At 48.4% G+C, this 15,434-nt stretch overlaps 1 protein-coding gene across 10 annotated transcripts in view; it reads right to left on the reverse strand.

The window, feature by feature from the left end:
* Nucleotides 1-14,641, reverse strand: part of Sorbs1 (sorbin and SH3 domain containing 1) — a 222,380-nt gene extending 207,739 nt beyond the window's left edge. For 7 of the 10 annotated variants that reach the window (XM_063273987.1, XM_063273958.1, XM_063273968.1 and 4 more), the window contains exon 1: nucleotides 14,474-14,641. The gene's annotated coding sequence lies outside the window, so the exon portion shown is untranslated. Of the gene's footprint in view, nucleotides 1-12,831; nucleotides 14,106-14,473 lie in introns of those variants that run through there. The other 3 variants (XM_063273944.1, NM_001421361.1, XM_063273951.1) reach the window with 3 other exon arrangements.
* Between the last annotated feature and the right edge of the window lie 793 nt (nucleotides 14,642-15,434).

Consider the following 15,434-nt stretch of genomic DNA (forward strand, 5'->3'; position numbering starts at 1 on the left):
TACCACCAATCAAAGGCTGCTGGCAGTTTAATGACGTATTAACTATTTTACCTACTCCAGCAGCAGTCTCTCTGACTGGCCAACGGTAAAAAAGAAACACTGTATTCTCGAAATTAAGGACGCACTCAAAATAAACCTGAAAGCAAGTGCAACCCACAAGGTCTGCACCCTGCAATCAAGGGCATCGTTCCTGAGGCTTCCGTGAGCCACCTGTGGAATGCAGAACCACAGGCCACAAACTCCTTCTCTGCTGGAGCTGAGGAAGGGAAAATTATTCACGATGACCCTTCAGGTGAGCATTTAAATAGCCCAGAACTTTAATAATTAAAGACAGCACCAAGAACGTGGACTGTCATGCAGGCTGGTTGGCAGCCGTGGGGCCTCCCACAACAGCTGTCTTGACAAAGCGCCTATCTTCTATCAGTGCGCAGGGATGACTAATATTTCCCAGTTCCCAAGAGGCCTTGCCCCCTCACACCTGCTAGTGCTGGCTCACAGACGCACCATGTACCACAAAGGAAACATAAAATGGTCTGAGAAGGCCTACAATACCTTGGTCAGGGTTTGTAGGCCTGGTAATCTGATTTCCAACAGTCACCACCAAACTCTGCGGAAGCCTGAGGCTCTCCCAGCTTCCTCTGGCTACTGTAATTTCAATCCCTGTTGGGATTTTGCTTTCTCCTGAGCCTCTGTTCTCTTTGTTCGGCTTAAAAACAGCCCTATGCTCTGGCCTTAGCTTCTCTGCCCAGATCTCTACTGACCAGGCCACTGGAGCAGTGATTTAGATCTCCCAGCTCCAGTTCCAGCCCTACCTACCTCATCCCCTATCCTCAAGATCCTGCCAGTCCCCTGTCACAGTGTGCCATGCTCTCTGTCTAGGGAGCAAGGCCAAGAGCAGGAGAACCCAGTGTCTGAGCCACATTGGCCTTGGGAAGATTCCCTAATAACAATACACCAGGAAAATGCCCCCATTCCCCACTCTACTTGCTAAAATAAACAGTGAGCCTTGACCAATATAGCTTCTGCTCACAGAAGACCGTCACCCAACACTACTCTGGCATTGCCCTGACCAAAGGCAATGCACGTAGAGAAGAGAAACCTGCAAATGATTTTGTAAATTTGTACATCAGAGAAGGAAACTGCTTATGTGTACAGCTACTGAGTACCACACAGACTCTAAGCAATGGGAGGCACTTTGGATTCTACGGTGCATGCCCTTTCCTACTGGGAAACCAAGCTCAAAGGTCAGCCTACAGGCTACTGTCAATAGTCAATGCACGAGGTACTCTATAAATGAGTAATGACCATTCATGCGGACTTGTGAGCAGAGAGGCAAGTCCAGAACCTGCTAGACACCTATTCCTATTGTAGCCACCGCACAAAAGCCACAACACCACCCAGATGCAAATGGCTGACAGATTACAGGTTAAGCTTTGAGTACCCAATGCTCCTGAACATCAGCACTCAGGCAACCTGTACTCCTGCTCGACCTTGAGAATTCAGGTTGTTGGGAAGTCAGTCACCTCACAGGTCAGTCCTGGGTCAGCCATTTATAGACACGTGCCTCAGACATACCACTAGACTTACTGTTTGCCCTATGCTCCCAACTTGGGTGAGACATGATACCACATCCCTCGTGGAGGTCCAAAGTGCCCTTCTTGCCTGAGTGTCCCACTCCTACCTTGTCAGAGCAAATATACCCATCCTACCGCAATACCAGAAACGCATTATTGACTGCCTGTCAGGGGCAACCAGGCCCCTTTCTCTCACTGAGGTTAGAAGCCCGACCCCTGCACATGCTAGGCAATGGATCTACATCTTTAACCATGCTAGCTGCTGATTGTGTGCGTGTGCATGTATGTGATATCTATGTAACCCAAACTGCCCCCAAACTGCAATCCAGTCCTGGGGTTTGTTGTGCACTGCCCACCAGCTGTAGGACACATCCTAAGTTAAAGTTCCATATAAAAGCAGGGCTCTTCCTGCCAACCCTGAGACCAGCATCCCCAGAGCAGTATGTTAGATAGGCCTGCTGGCAAGATGCCAATGGTGGGAATGACATCACCAAGACCTGAAACCCTGAAGAGCAGATCAAGCCCCGACTGCTAACTGACCCAACTTCTGTCATCTGAACTCCTTTGGTTCTAGCATGTGATGTGACCCCACTTCTCCCAGAGGACAAGAGATGGGAGGAGGACTCTATGGTGACAAGATGAGGCAAAACAGGAAGGAGACAGAAAAAGATCCAAGGTTTGAGTGATCAGTCTGAGGAGACAAACGACTGGGAACATGCTGGCACTTTCACACGACCAAAGCAGCCCCTGGCTTTGAAATCATCACTTCAGCCCTGCTCTGGGTGACCGGTGGGTCTAGAAACACAGCTTCACCTGCCAATATTCTTTTTCCAGTCTCCAGTCTTCTATTTGAAGATGCTTCATGGCCTCTCTAACTCCTGCCCTTGTTTGACTCTTTGTAACAGTGGTTACAGTGGATGGAGGATGGCTCTCGACTGGGAGGATACTTGCCTAGGATACAAGAAGGACCATATAAAACCAAACAAGATGGCTCACCAGCAAGCCCAGACCTGAGAGGTAGAGACAAAGGATCGGACATTTGAACCTGCCCTGGGCTACATGTGACAACTCCGTTTCAACAATAACAGTGACCTGCATTTACTGTGACAGCTGGGTCCAGCTCCTAACATTTGCGTGACTGGATCATCTACTCTCCCTCCTCCCCTTCCTCCTCCATGAAGTCTTACTTTTTCCACAACTGAGGCACTGAGCTGCTCTAGAGCTGAGGCGGGATCTGAATCAAGTGGCGTGGAAAGGGAGGCCAGCCTCCTAGTCTCTCTCCACCTCTGCATCACTCAAGGGAGAGATCGACACTCACCATGAAGAGACCCACCTCAGTCCAGCCAACCTCAGAACCTTAAGCAAACAACTCCCCGTGCCTCTGCCGTGCCCACCACAAAGCAAAGTTAGTCACAGATACCTGGTGTAGCAACAAGAGTCTCAGGTCTGCAATCCAGCCTGCCTGAAAGAACTGTCTGAAATGAAGCAAGAGGTCTGGCGATATCCCCAGAACTGTCACCAAGCACAGGGTCACCGTGCACTCAACAGTGGCCCATGTGGGTGAGAAACTGAATTTATACGGGTAGCCCATTTAAATGAATTCACAGAGTCACAAGCAGCTAGTGACTCCCACGCTGGACAACTGGGCCCTAGCCTATAATGCCAGGAGAACAGGTGCCATTTTCCTGGAGCCCGGTACATCCCCTGGTACTTAAAACTATTCACTTAGCAAATCAAAAGCAAAGCCCTTTCCAGATGTTTTAACGGTATTTCATCTCCCTTATCGATATTGATTCTCCTGCACTGCTGTCAGTGGGAGGAGAGCCCTGCCTGAAAAGGTGCTCCAGGTCTCCCAGTGCAATCTGTCAGGGAGCCACCCACACCATGAAAGGTCCTCAGTGGAGCCAATCAATCCCTGAAACTTCCACTTGGCAGTCCTGGCACATAGTTCGTAGGCTTAAGAATGCCAGAGTAAGCTATGAAAAAGCCCCTAAGTATTTTTAAACACCTATCTATGTGCAATCCATATGTAATTCATTGTCAGGGTTAAGATGAAATCCACCTTACATTATAACAATATGAGGCTTATTGAACAAGTTCATGACCACAACCCAGCTGCCGTGGGGAGGTGGGGGCAATCCTCAGGGCTAGGGCTGCCATCCTTCCTAAACCTTCCATTATCTCCACTGACCTCAATATCAACACATCTGAATTTCTCCCCTGCATGAGTGGCCAGGAAACGTACAACAGGACCCCTGCATGTAAATTGTTTCTCTGAGAAAACTGTAGATTCTGACAGACTTGCATTATCATGTTCTTTCAAGCTTTCCTCAGTGGGAGGAAAAAAAAAAAAAAAACATTGAATGTAAACCACTATGTGCCAAGGACTGTGGCAGAGACCTCGGACCACCGCAGACAGGAAGATGACCTTCCTACAATGGCGGCCACAGTCTAGACACCTCGGACCACCGCAGACAGGAAGATGACCTTCCTACAATGGCGGCCACAGTCTAGACACCTCGGACCACCGCAGACAGGAAGATGACCTTCCTACAATGGCGGCCACAGTCTAGAAAGAGATAAGAGATAAGATGTACGAAGGAGACACTGAGTATTGCTTTGGAGAAAGACACGGAGCCAATGTTACCCCACAACAGATGAACATGCAAAAGACCACATGATTGCCTGAGCGTAACCTCTGGAAGAGTCCTAATACCATGCTATCTTAGTTTAGGACTACATGGGTGCTACCGAACACCATGACCACAAAGCAAGTTGGGGAGGAAGGGGGTTCGTGAGCTTACACTATACCAACAAAGGAAGTCAGGACGGGAGCTCAAGCAGAGGAGAAACCTAGAGGCAGGAGCTGATGCAGAGGCCATGGAAGAATACTGCTGACTGGCTTGCTCCTCATGACTATGCTCAGCCTGCTCTCTGATAGAACCCAGGACCGACAGCCAAGGGATGGCCCCACCACTTCAATCACTAATTAAGAAAATGCCCTAGAGGCTCTCACCCACAGCCTGATCTTATAAAGGCATTTTCTTAATTGAGGCTCACTGCTCTCGGGTGACTTTAGCATCTATCAAGCTGACGTAAAACTACCATGCTTTGCACACAGCAGCTCCTCAGAACACAGAACTGAGCCAACCCCTGTCCAAGTGGGTTGAGTCAACTGAGACCCAGATAGGTTAACACTGCTCAAGATAGCCCACATGGTTACTTATGGGGCAAAACACAGCCCCACCATTCATGATCTGAACCTCACCATTCATGATCCCAGCAGTCCGTGATGATGTTTCTTTCTACTTAGCTTGGGAAAAGGTGGAATCTGCTGCCTGTGGTTATGTCTACTTCAAAATAAGCCATGATCTCTGTAAAATTGCATCTTCAGGTCTGTCTGGGAGTCGAATGACCGTAGAGACATGTATTCAAGGGTTTGGCAGCCACCTCAGGCCTAGGGTTACACCAGAGGGGTGGAGGACTTGCTAGCAGGCCCAAAGCCCCGGGTTCAATTCACAACACCACAAAGGCTTGTGCAGGTGAGGATCTTTTGAGCACACACTCGACGTCAGGCAAACTCGAGGGCTTGCCTAAAGAGGTGAAATAAACCTCTGATAAAATCAGAAAGCTGAACATTCTTTACCTCTAGCTTCTCCTCGAATGCCAAGAAAAGAACAAAAGAGAAGCCTGTTTCTTAATGGAATGAAAACGACAGCACCCAGGACATGCCAGCAGACCCCAGGAAGTCACTGTCGATCACTGTGCAGCAGCTGAACTGCCACCCTGCTTTGTCTGCTCATCTAAGTGCCAGCTGAGCAAGGAACACTAAGTGGCCAAGGCCAGCACAGAACCCGGCGAATGCTCAGAACTACAGGCATCAGTGATTGAGAGGGGAGAGCCAGGGTGGGGCTAAAGAGGAGAGCTTACTTTCTGAATGATCAATCAGACAAGGAACAACCAGACATTTCTTGAAGCTCCTTTCCTGAAGCTATCCACCTGGTACTGTCAGCAGAAGACTCGGGCTCAGGAAAGGGAGGAAGCTCTTAGAAGACAGTGGGACTGGATGAAAGAAAGCCTTAAAGCAAATGACAACAGCCCACTCCTCCTCCCACCAGACACACACACACACACACACACACACACACACACAGAGAGAGAGAGAGAGAGAGAGAGAGAGAGAGACAGAGACAGAGACAGAGACAGAGACAGAGACAGAGAGACAGAGAGACAGAGCTGGCTAAATCCTCTTTAGGAATCGTTCTGTAGGAAAGCCCCAGAAATATCTACTGATACCTAGGTTTTTCTCTTTGGGGAAATAAATAAAAAGATTCTCTGACGGATGATCCTACAAGGAAAGTAGCAGGTCCTTCCCACAGTCTACAGATGCCCGATGGACATTTAAGTGTCCACCCTTAATATAAATGAACAAAGCACAGATCAGCAAACATGGGAAGATGGTTCCAACGGGAAACACTGCAACCAAAATCGGCAAAAGAAAGGGGGACTTAGGAGAAACAAAGACAACACAAAGATCAGCAGAAATTTTCCGAAAGTCATCAGAAATAAAAATAAAGAAGCCAGGCGTTGTGAGGAACATCTGTAATGCCAGCAAGCAGACAGGCTGGAGGATCTGGAGTTCAAGCCCAGCGTGGGATATGGAGGGAAGAGGGTGGGGGACAAAGGGAGGGAGAAAAAGAGAGGGAGGTGGAGAGGGAGAAGTTGCAGGCACTAGGCATTCTTAGGAAGTAAAACATGTACACGTACATCATAGACATTAAAAGTTGAAAAGGGTTGAGGGAAAAGAGACCCCTCAAAACTATAAAAGTAATGAAAAAAATGAGAACTTACAACTTTTTGAATTATGAACTCAGTCCAGGAAGTCTAAGTAATAGGACTTTTGAAGAACAAAATCCAGGAAAATTGAGGAAAAAAGTGAATATTCACACGTAGGAAATCCTTAGATAAAGGATGTAAGCCTTCACCAAAAGAGCACACAGATCCAGTCCATTGTCTTCTTGTATGTAGAGAAGCCTGGGTTTCTCTAGTTCCGCAGTGCCCGGACCTCATTATATATCTGAAGAGGGCCTTGCCCTCCTGACCCCCAGGCCTCCGCTCTCAAGTGCTCAGACTACAAGCATGTACTCTTGTACCTGGCCCACACCAATCATGTTTAAAACAAAGAAGTTTAAACATAGAAAATATAAATAATCAAAAGCAAGAATGGTATACTGACTCTCAGCCTCAATATTGCCAATTACAGGAAAGTGTAGCAAGGCCTTTGTAATGTAGTTAGGGACTTGGTGTCACACACCTTTAATCCCACCACCGGAGTCGGGGTGGGGAGGAGCAGAAGCAGGCACATCCCTGTGAGTCCAGGTCAATATAGTAAGTTCCAGGCCAGCCTAGGCTATAGAAACCGTGTCTAATAATAATAATAATAATAATAATAATAATAATAATAATAATAATATAGTAAAACTATAATGGAAAATGCCTTTCACCCAAAAGTTCTAGATAAGCCAAGCCACCAACCAAGCGCTAACAAAGAATAAGACCATGTAGTATATGCAAGTTTGAAATGATCGGCTCCCACAGACCCTCTCTCAGAAACTTCTGGAAGAAAAGATGGAAACAGAGGTAGCAACCCACGGATCGCTTCCAAGCAGGAGTCATACCACAGGCCTACAGGTCAACAATGAAGAACAGTGGAGAAGGGTGGACACCCTGGAAAGAATGCTGGTGGGGGGTTGGGGGCGTGTGACAAAATAAAAACAAGCACGTTAGGACACACCGGTGTTTTAAAACTCGGTGTAAGCCTTTGGGAACTAAAAAAAGAAAAAAACCAAACCTAACTTGAAGTAAGGTCATTAAGCTAGTGAATTACATTAAAAGGTACCATTGAAATATAGTGTAAGGCCCAGCCACGAACACTATTTGTTCTGCCAAAACAATGTTGATATTAAGTATCAATGTAACCAAAAACTGTGATGTTTTGCCATATTGAGAGGGTGGAAAGGGAAGGCTGGAGTTGGAGAAATTCGTAAATATGACAGTAATATCAGGAGGAATAATAAAGGGTGTAAAGTCACTGTCATGGAAAAAATAATGACCCCCTCAAAAGTGTCTAGATCCTAAGCTCCGAGAGCAGGAACATATTAAATGGCAAAGGGGATCTGAGGTTTCAAATGGAATGAAGATGGCTAGTCAAGGGGCCGGAGGGATGGCTCTGCACTTCTGTGTTCTGGCTGCTCTTTCAAAACAACCCTTTCAAAGTTCAGTCCCCAGCATCCATATCAGGCAGCTTAGCACAGCCTATGACTCGAGCTCCAAGGGAACCAAAGGTGCTCTTCTGGCTTCTGCAGGCACCTATACACACATCATACATGTATGTACACACACACACACACACACACACACACACACACACACACACACGTGGGGGAAAGGAGAGGGAGAATAAACAGGAGAGAGATAGGAAAAAGAAATCTCTATTTTGAAAGTTGCTAACAGCGGATGTTTAAGATGGGAGAGTGTCCTAGATTATCCAGGCGGCCCACTGTGATTACCAAGCTCTTTCCAGGAGGGAATCAGATAGTGATGACACACTGATGATCAGAGCCATCAGCAGAATGGCTCAATCAGCTGTCACTGGCACTGGCTGTGCTGGCTAGTTTTATGACAACTTGACACAGGCTAAGGGATTCGGAGAGGAGGGAGCCTCGATTAAGAAAAATCCCTTCATAAAACCAATCTGTGCCAAGCCTGTAGGCCATTTTCTTAATTAGTGATTGAAGTGGAAGGGCCCTGCCCATTGAGGGTGATGCCTCCCCTAGGCTGGCGGTCCTGAGTTCTATAACACAGCACCCTGGGCAAGGCATGAGGAACAAACCAGTACACAGCATCCTTCCTTGGTCTCTGTCTGCATCAGCTCTTGCCTCGAGGTGCCTGCCCTGACTTTCTCCAATGACAGAGTTAAATATGGAAGTTTAAAGCAAATAGCCCTTTCCTCCCCAACTTGCTTTTTTGGTGATGGTGTTTCCCTGCAGCAGTAGAAATCCTAAGACAATGGCTTTGAAGGCAGGAAGGAAGGCAGCTTTGAGTGGAGATGTAAGCAGTTTCGGAAAGATGGCATCCGTGAGCCATCAAGCTCTTCTCACAATAAGCACAGGCCTGTAAAACCCCGTGGCTTCAGCCCTGTGAGACCCTTCTCAGATTCCTAAACGGAGCTAACATAAGCAGGCCTGGGCTGCTAAACATCTCTGCGTTTATGAGCTGGTTCCTGCAGCAACACAAACTCCTCAGTGACTGACTCAAGGGAATGGGTTACCAGGAGGATACTGCCTTCTTTAGAGGTCTTCTCATTGTTCTGGTAGTTCTCTACCCCCCCACCTCCCTCCATGCCTGTGCATGCGTGTGACAGACAGACAGACAGACAGAGAGAGATGAGAGAGTGTGTGTGAGAGATGGAGACAGAGAGATGAGAGAGTGAGACAGAGAGAGAGGGGTGTGTGTGTGTGTGTAAGAAGACAAGGAAACCAGCAAGAACAACAGAAACAGGTGAGCAGAGGAAGAAACACATCTCAAATGTGAGGGCATCTGAAAGGAGGCACCACAGAAAGAAGCAAAGGCCACTAGTGAGGGAACAAACCTTACTGTGAGAAGAGTCTGCCCCTGAGGACCTGAGAGAGCCAGCAAGTGAGGCTGGAGGGTAGTTCTCAACACCAACAGGTCTGAGGTCCTCCCTACTCCTGGCTTCTCCAGCCGGGTCGGAGACTACTGTAAATACTTAGAGAGAGGCCAGGATAAACAAAGCATTTCCTGACCATCAACTGTATTCAACAGCAAAGCAACTTAAATAGTTCACACTAAACTAGCATAGATATTATGAAGTCAAACACAAAATTCAGGTAGACTCTTAGTATAAGAACTGAAGACTTCAAGGTACCTTCTTGCTTTTAAGGTCCCTTTAGACACTGACCTCACTGACCAGGACATATGAAGACTCAATGATGGGGCTGGAGAGAAAGCTGGGCAGTTAAGAGTGCTTCCCACTTTTGCAGAGGACCGGAGTTCAGTTCCCAGCACCCATGCTAGATGACTCACAACTGCCTATAACTCCCAGAGATCTGTTACCCTCTCCCGACCTTCAAAGGCATCTGAGGAGATATGCATATACATGTCCACAGAACACAGTGACACACTAAAATAAACAAAATGCTTAAAAGACTATCTTTTTTAAAATACTTTATCTTATCTGTAATAAATCAGAAACAGAAGGACATTAAAGACTTCAATACACTTCCATCACGGCATCTAGAATTTCATGCCAGCAACCTGCTGATGTACAGCTCTGCCTAAAATGGGCACAGGATACCCTGAGATCAACCCAGCATTCATGGGAAAAGTTATCTCTTTTCTAAAGGGTTGTATGTCCTGCACAGGTAGCTGGGTTGGAACCACAGCTAGTGCACTGAATTCTCCCTGAATGGACTGTCTTGGGAGCAGTCTGCCAGCTTCCTACCGCTAGGCATTACGAGACTCACTGACAAGAGACCCACATCCTTCATCAGCCCCTGTATAGTTTCAGGCTTCTTATGAAACACATTAATAATACTTCTTGCACTGAAGGAAGAAACAAGATACATTTCTTGGGACAGGGTGTCCCTGGTGGTTCACAATGTAAGGGTGGAGACACTTTCTGCTGTTATAGCTGGTTTTGTTTTTAAAACAATAACCACATGACAGAGACCTTAGGAAAATTTCTAGAGAGTCACAACTGACCTCAAACAAGAAGGGGGAAGGGGGAAAAAATCAATGGAAGGCCACACAGAAATAAAAAGCATTTTAATTGGGTTTGCCTTTTGTTTTGTGTGTAAAATACATATATATTCAAAGACTAAAACTGCTTTTAAATTAAGAACAGAGAACATGAAATTTTAATGAGACAATAATACACTAAAACACACTACCAAGATATATTACTCACAGGATGAGGGAAGAGAGCAGGGAGACGAACACAAGAGGGGGAGAGAGAAAGCAAATGGCTACAGGAAAGATATGCAGGTGAAAAGCCTCGAAAGCAACAAGATACAGGGCCTCACAAGGTGACTGAAGCATGAGGCCTGAAGAAGATACCTGTGAGCTGGCTGGAGGAAGGCATGTTCCTCATGGCTGTTGGCTTGGGCCACAGACTTCAAAGTATTATCATCTTTCATCCTTGCCTTGGACTGGCTAATGCTCTGGTTACCCACTGCTCCCAGCCCTTTAATTGCTCACCGAGACGTGAGGCTTAGCACCACGCAGGTCACAAGCTAGTGCCTCCCCACCTCCCAGTGATGAGCCGCCATTCAGGGACACAGTCTCCAGGTCTCTGAAAAGGCGAACCACGAAATGCTCTCTCATAAAATGTATGATGAAAGTTAGATGAGGAAATTCTGCCTCCATTAAAGAGAGATTCGTTCCATGGAAAACTTCAGTTTTTGCATCGGAAATTTAAAAAAAAAAAATACACACACATCAAAAAGAAACTGGAATTGCAGCAGAACGGGGTCCGACTTCAGCTCTCCTCAGCATCACCACCAGCACACCTAATGCCCCGAGCGTTCAAGTTCTCCCTGCTCCGGTTAAAGGTCTTGCTTGGCCCTGAACAAGCAGCTTCAACCTCATTCCACAATCAGAGTCAGCAGAGAAAATCTATGGCAGGATCAGTGCACTTAACACCTCCCCCGATTCCACATCACCCACCCACACTCCCATGCGCATGCACTCATGTGAGCACACGCGTACACGCACACAAGTGTGCACACAAACACACTCACACACACTCGGCTAAGGGGCTCTGGTCCTTACTTGACTCTTCATTCCAAGGACACAGGACCGTTCCACTCCTGGCTCCAAAGGCTGAAGCTATGGAGTCTCCAGCTTCCCCCTTCATCTCCTGTTTCCTACTCACCTTTCTCCTTCCCATCTTAGGATCCTCTCATAAAAGAGAGGGCTTTACTCTGGAGCACAAGACCCAGATTCTTACCCTCCCTGCACCTTGTTGGCTGTGACCTCAGACAAATGACCATATCTCCAGCGCACGCACTCCTCGGTGAAGGCTGCTTTGGATCATAGAGGTCCCCTCCCCATGTTCCCAATATTTAAACCTTCACCTGTGCGATCATAAATAAAACATGGACTGGGAGAGAATGAATTATAGAAACGCCCTTTCCTCCGCAATCTGTCATCCCGTCCTCACCTCCCCCACACGCCAACTCGCTCTGAGGTCCACGTCTCTCACTCTGGATCATTCTAGCCCTGAATTATTTACATACTCTAAAACCACATGAATCGCACCAATCAAGGAAAAGGTAGTCTGAATCCATCCAGAAGCCCGGGGTTCTCAAGTGCTTTCTCGGTACTACGGCTTAAACGCTCAGAATTTAACATCTGACCTGCAAACAGGACAGAGTCTAAAATCGTCATCAGAAAACGTACTTGAGAATTTAAATGAAATGATGCTTTGGGGAACCCTAGAAAGTCACTGTTCTAAACCCTGCCATTTTACCAACAAGAACACAGCATAAACCACAAGCTCAAGGACCAGAGGATGCTGACCAGAACCAAAGCCAGGCTACTCTCCTGCTTCTGGCACAAGCTTTCACCTTTTTTTTGGGGGGGGGGTCATCTATTCCTCCTTGAAGACCAATTAAATCCTAAATTGCCAGTGAGTGCCTTCCACATCCACATCCAGAGAAGGGTCCAGCCACAGTGGAGTTGGGATGACGAGGCTACTATCAGTGCCACAGGCGAAGCTCTCTTCCCTCGACCCTATCTTTCCACACCCCACTATCTGCATCCAACTCTATTTGGAGAAGAAAAAGAACTGCTGAACCAGTCTTTGTTCTGCCAGGAAGGAGCAATTTTTTTTTCTTTCTTTGCCATAATTCCAACCCCATCCCAACATTCCCAATCTTCAAAAAGTTTACAGAAATCCAACTGCATTAGCAAAAAAGAAAAAAAGAAAAGAAAGAAAAGCAGGTAAGAGGGAAACAGAGCCACAAAGGGGACTGTTCTACAAAGGATAAACAGCCCTTCATTCAGGTGCTAACCGCCTGCAGGTAAGTCACTGGACAGTTATCACAGGTCCTCAAGCAGAGGGATAGACCATCTTTCACACACACACACACACACACACACACACCACCACCACCACCACCACCACCACCACCACCACCACCACCACCACCACCAAGAACTAACCCTTCCTAACCTTCATAAAAGGTACCCTAGGCAGAGGTGGGCCAACAGACCACCTTCTTCCCTCAGGCTCAGGGAGACTCAGGGCTGGGATAGCATGGAGTTATTTAAGGCAGCAGCAGGAGGGTGGGGCAAAAAACTGTTGGCAGTATCTTCCTCCTCTACCCCTCCCCCTCACAGCCAACACACCTCACCCTGTAGACATCTCTCACTCACTCGATGAAGGCTGAAGCTATAAAATCTCCCAATGTGTGTTTTCTGTCATTGACACTGTTGTCCCCATCTGCTGTCCACCCCACTTTTAATGCACCCTTCAATCACCACCTTGATATCTTCCCAGCCAAAACACACACTTAAATCTAAACAGAGGCATTAAAAAATAAAAGTAAAAAATGCATATGGTTAGACAAGCCATCCCTGGCCTTCGCTAAGGAAGAAAAAGGAAGCACCAGTGTTGGGGGCTGGAGGGTGTGTGGGGAGATACAGTCAGCGGCCTAACGTTCCAGGCAGGTTCTCCGGTGTCTCTAGATGAACCTCCCGCCTACCGACAGTGAAATCAATTTTAGCAATTTCAGTAGGTCGGCCCTGTGACAACAGGGGCATCCCAGAGCTCAGCGATTCAAACAAAAATCCAAAGGCTCATCCAGAACATGCTGGGAAAACCCTCGGACAGGATGAAATGAGCCGGCTCGGAGGGATCCCTTCTGCTTCCATGTAGCAGGGCATAATAAATTCCGTCTGCCCTGAAAGAGCATGCACTGATGAATTTCAAAGCCGTAGTAGACAAGCGGAGGTTCCAAGACACAGAATTCGACAGCAAATTGCCCTTCAGAGAGGCATAATGACTTTAAGCCTCTTTTCCTTCCTATCTCCAATGTCACTACCGCTTTTCAAGAAAAATCAGGAAGGACTGCCTGGGAAATAAGAGAAAGGAATAGCTTTAGGTCCCTTTGGTGACGGGCTGCCCTACAAGATGCTGTCATCCAGTCATCCAGTCATCCAGGGAAGCATGAAGGGGCCTGGGCGGTGAGCGGAAACACGGTATTCCGGGACACACACCCACCAACACTCAGGGATGCGGGCTGGTCTGGGCCAGCAACGTAGTCCTTGCTCCCTCCCGCCGCCCTCGGCTTTGGGGATGGAGTGGAGGGGTGTGCTGATGAATGAACACACCTGGGATGCCTCCATCCTGACACTTGTTCCCTCCTTCTCCCTTTGGCCGCAGCAGAAAAGACCCTCAGTAGTTTCACTTTCCAGTGCAAACCCACCCGGGCTCTCCCGTCCCCATCCACCCACACTGCAGCCAGCCCGAGGCGGGCGGACATTCCCTCCTGGCAGAGGCCATGATCGCACTTACCTTCACCTACCAAAAACGAAAAGGCATAAAGAAACCTACAATGCCCCAAGCTCCCCGCGTCCTAGCAACTTTTTGAAGGGATGGGGAGAGGGGACACGGAGCAGCCTGGAGACACGGCTCAGCGAAGGTCCCCCGCGGCCACCCGGGGATGCTCTGGGAGAAGGGGGGCCCCCAGGTCCCTCCAACAGCTGGCCCTTTAAAAGCACCTCCTCCGCGCGCGGAACAAAGGCGCCGCTCCGGGGGCCCGCTGTACCCGCCCGGGAGCTGCCGCCGGAGAGCGCAGCCGCCGCCCGCTTACCTCGCGGGTCCCCGGCAAGGGCTTACGCGCGTCCTGCCCGGCTCGCGCTCCACGCTGCAGTCAGCCCCGCTCTGTTTTTCTGCTACTCCGGGCTGACTTCACCAACACTGGGGCCGGCCAATGGGCGGCGGCGACCAGCCTCTCATTAGCATGGCCTGGAACGGTCCACTCCGGCAGCGCCCAGGGGGCGGGGCCTGGCCGGCCGTGACAGGAAGGGGCGTGTGCGCCAATGGGGAGGCGAGGAAGAGCCCGCCGCCAAGCCTGCGTCCCTGTGAGCCGGGCGCGTACCCGCGGATCCCCGCGGATAACGCGCGCGCACCCGCTAACCCTTTTTGCCCTGGGCTGCCCTCAAGTGCCTCCAGACGCTGGCACTAAGGTCTCTCTAAGGGTTTACCCACAGAGAGCTTGAAGGGAACAGTAAGCATAAAACAACAAACAATGTGTCCTAGCTATATACAAATTATTTAACCTTGTGCCCTTTTGCTAATCTGTAAAATGGCACCATAATTCCACTTGGTAGTGAATAAAACCTTGCTCATGGCGCTCTCTACCAGACAAGCGCCTAATACTTCCTGTTTTCTCTTTTGATTTTCACGGCCTTGTGAAAGAAACCCTCTTTACTAGTTTCTCTTGTTTTAGTCTTGCGTGGCCTCAAACTCACCGTGCAGCTAAGGGTGATCCTTCTGGGATTACAGGATGCCCCACATACACGCACAGCCCAGGCCAACCTCCTGACTCAGCCTCTAGAGCGGTAGGATTATCGGCTGCACCACTCTGCATCCTGACACTGGTATTTTATTTATACAACCTACATTCAAAGCTCAATGGTCATGAATGAGTTGAGCCCTGGGGTTACTAAGAGGGCCCTCCCCTTAAGAAGCTTGCGTCGAAGGGAGGGATAAATAAACCGGATCATCTGTAAATGAGCTAGAGTAATAACTGGGCACAGGCAAGAATAGGC

The sequence above is a fragment of the Rattus norvegicus genome, chromosome 1 (genome assembly GCF_036323735.1).
Source record: "Rattus norvegicus strain BN/NHsdMcwi chromosome 1, GRCr8, whole genome shotgun sequence".
In the NCBI taxonomy this organism is placed as follows: Eukaryota; Metazoa; Chordata; class Mammalia; order Rodentia; family Muridae; genus Rattus; species Rattus norvegicus.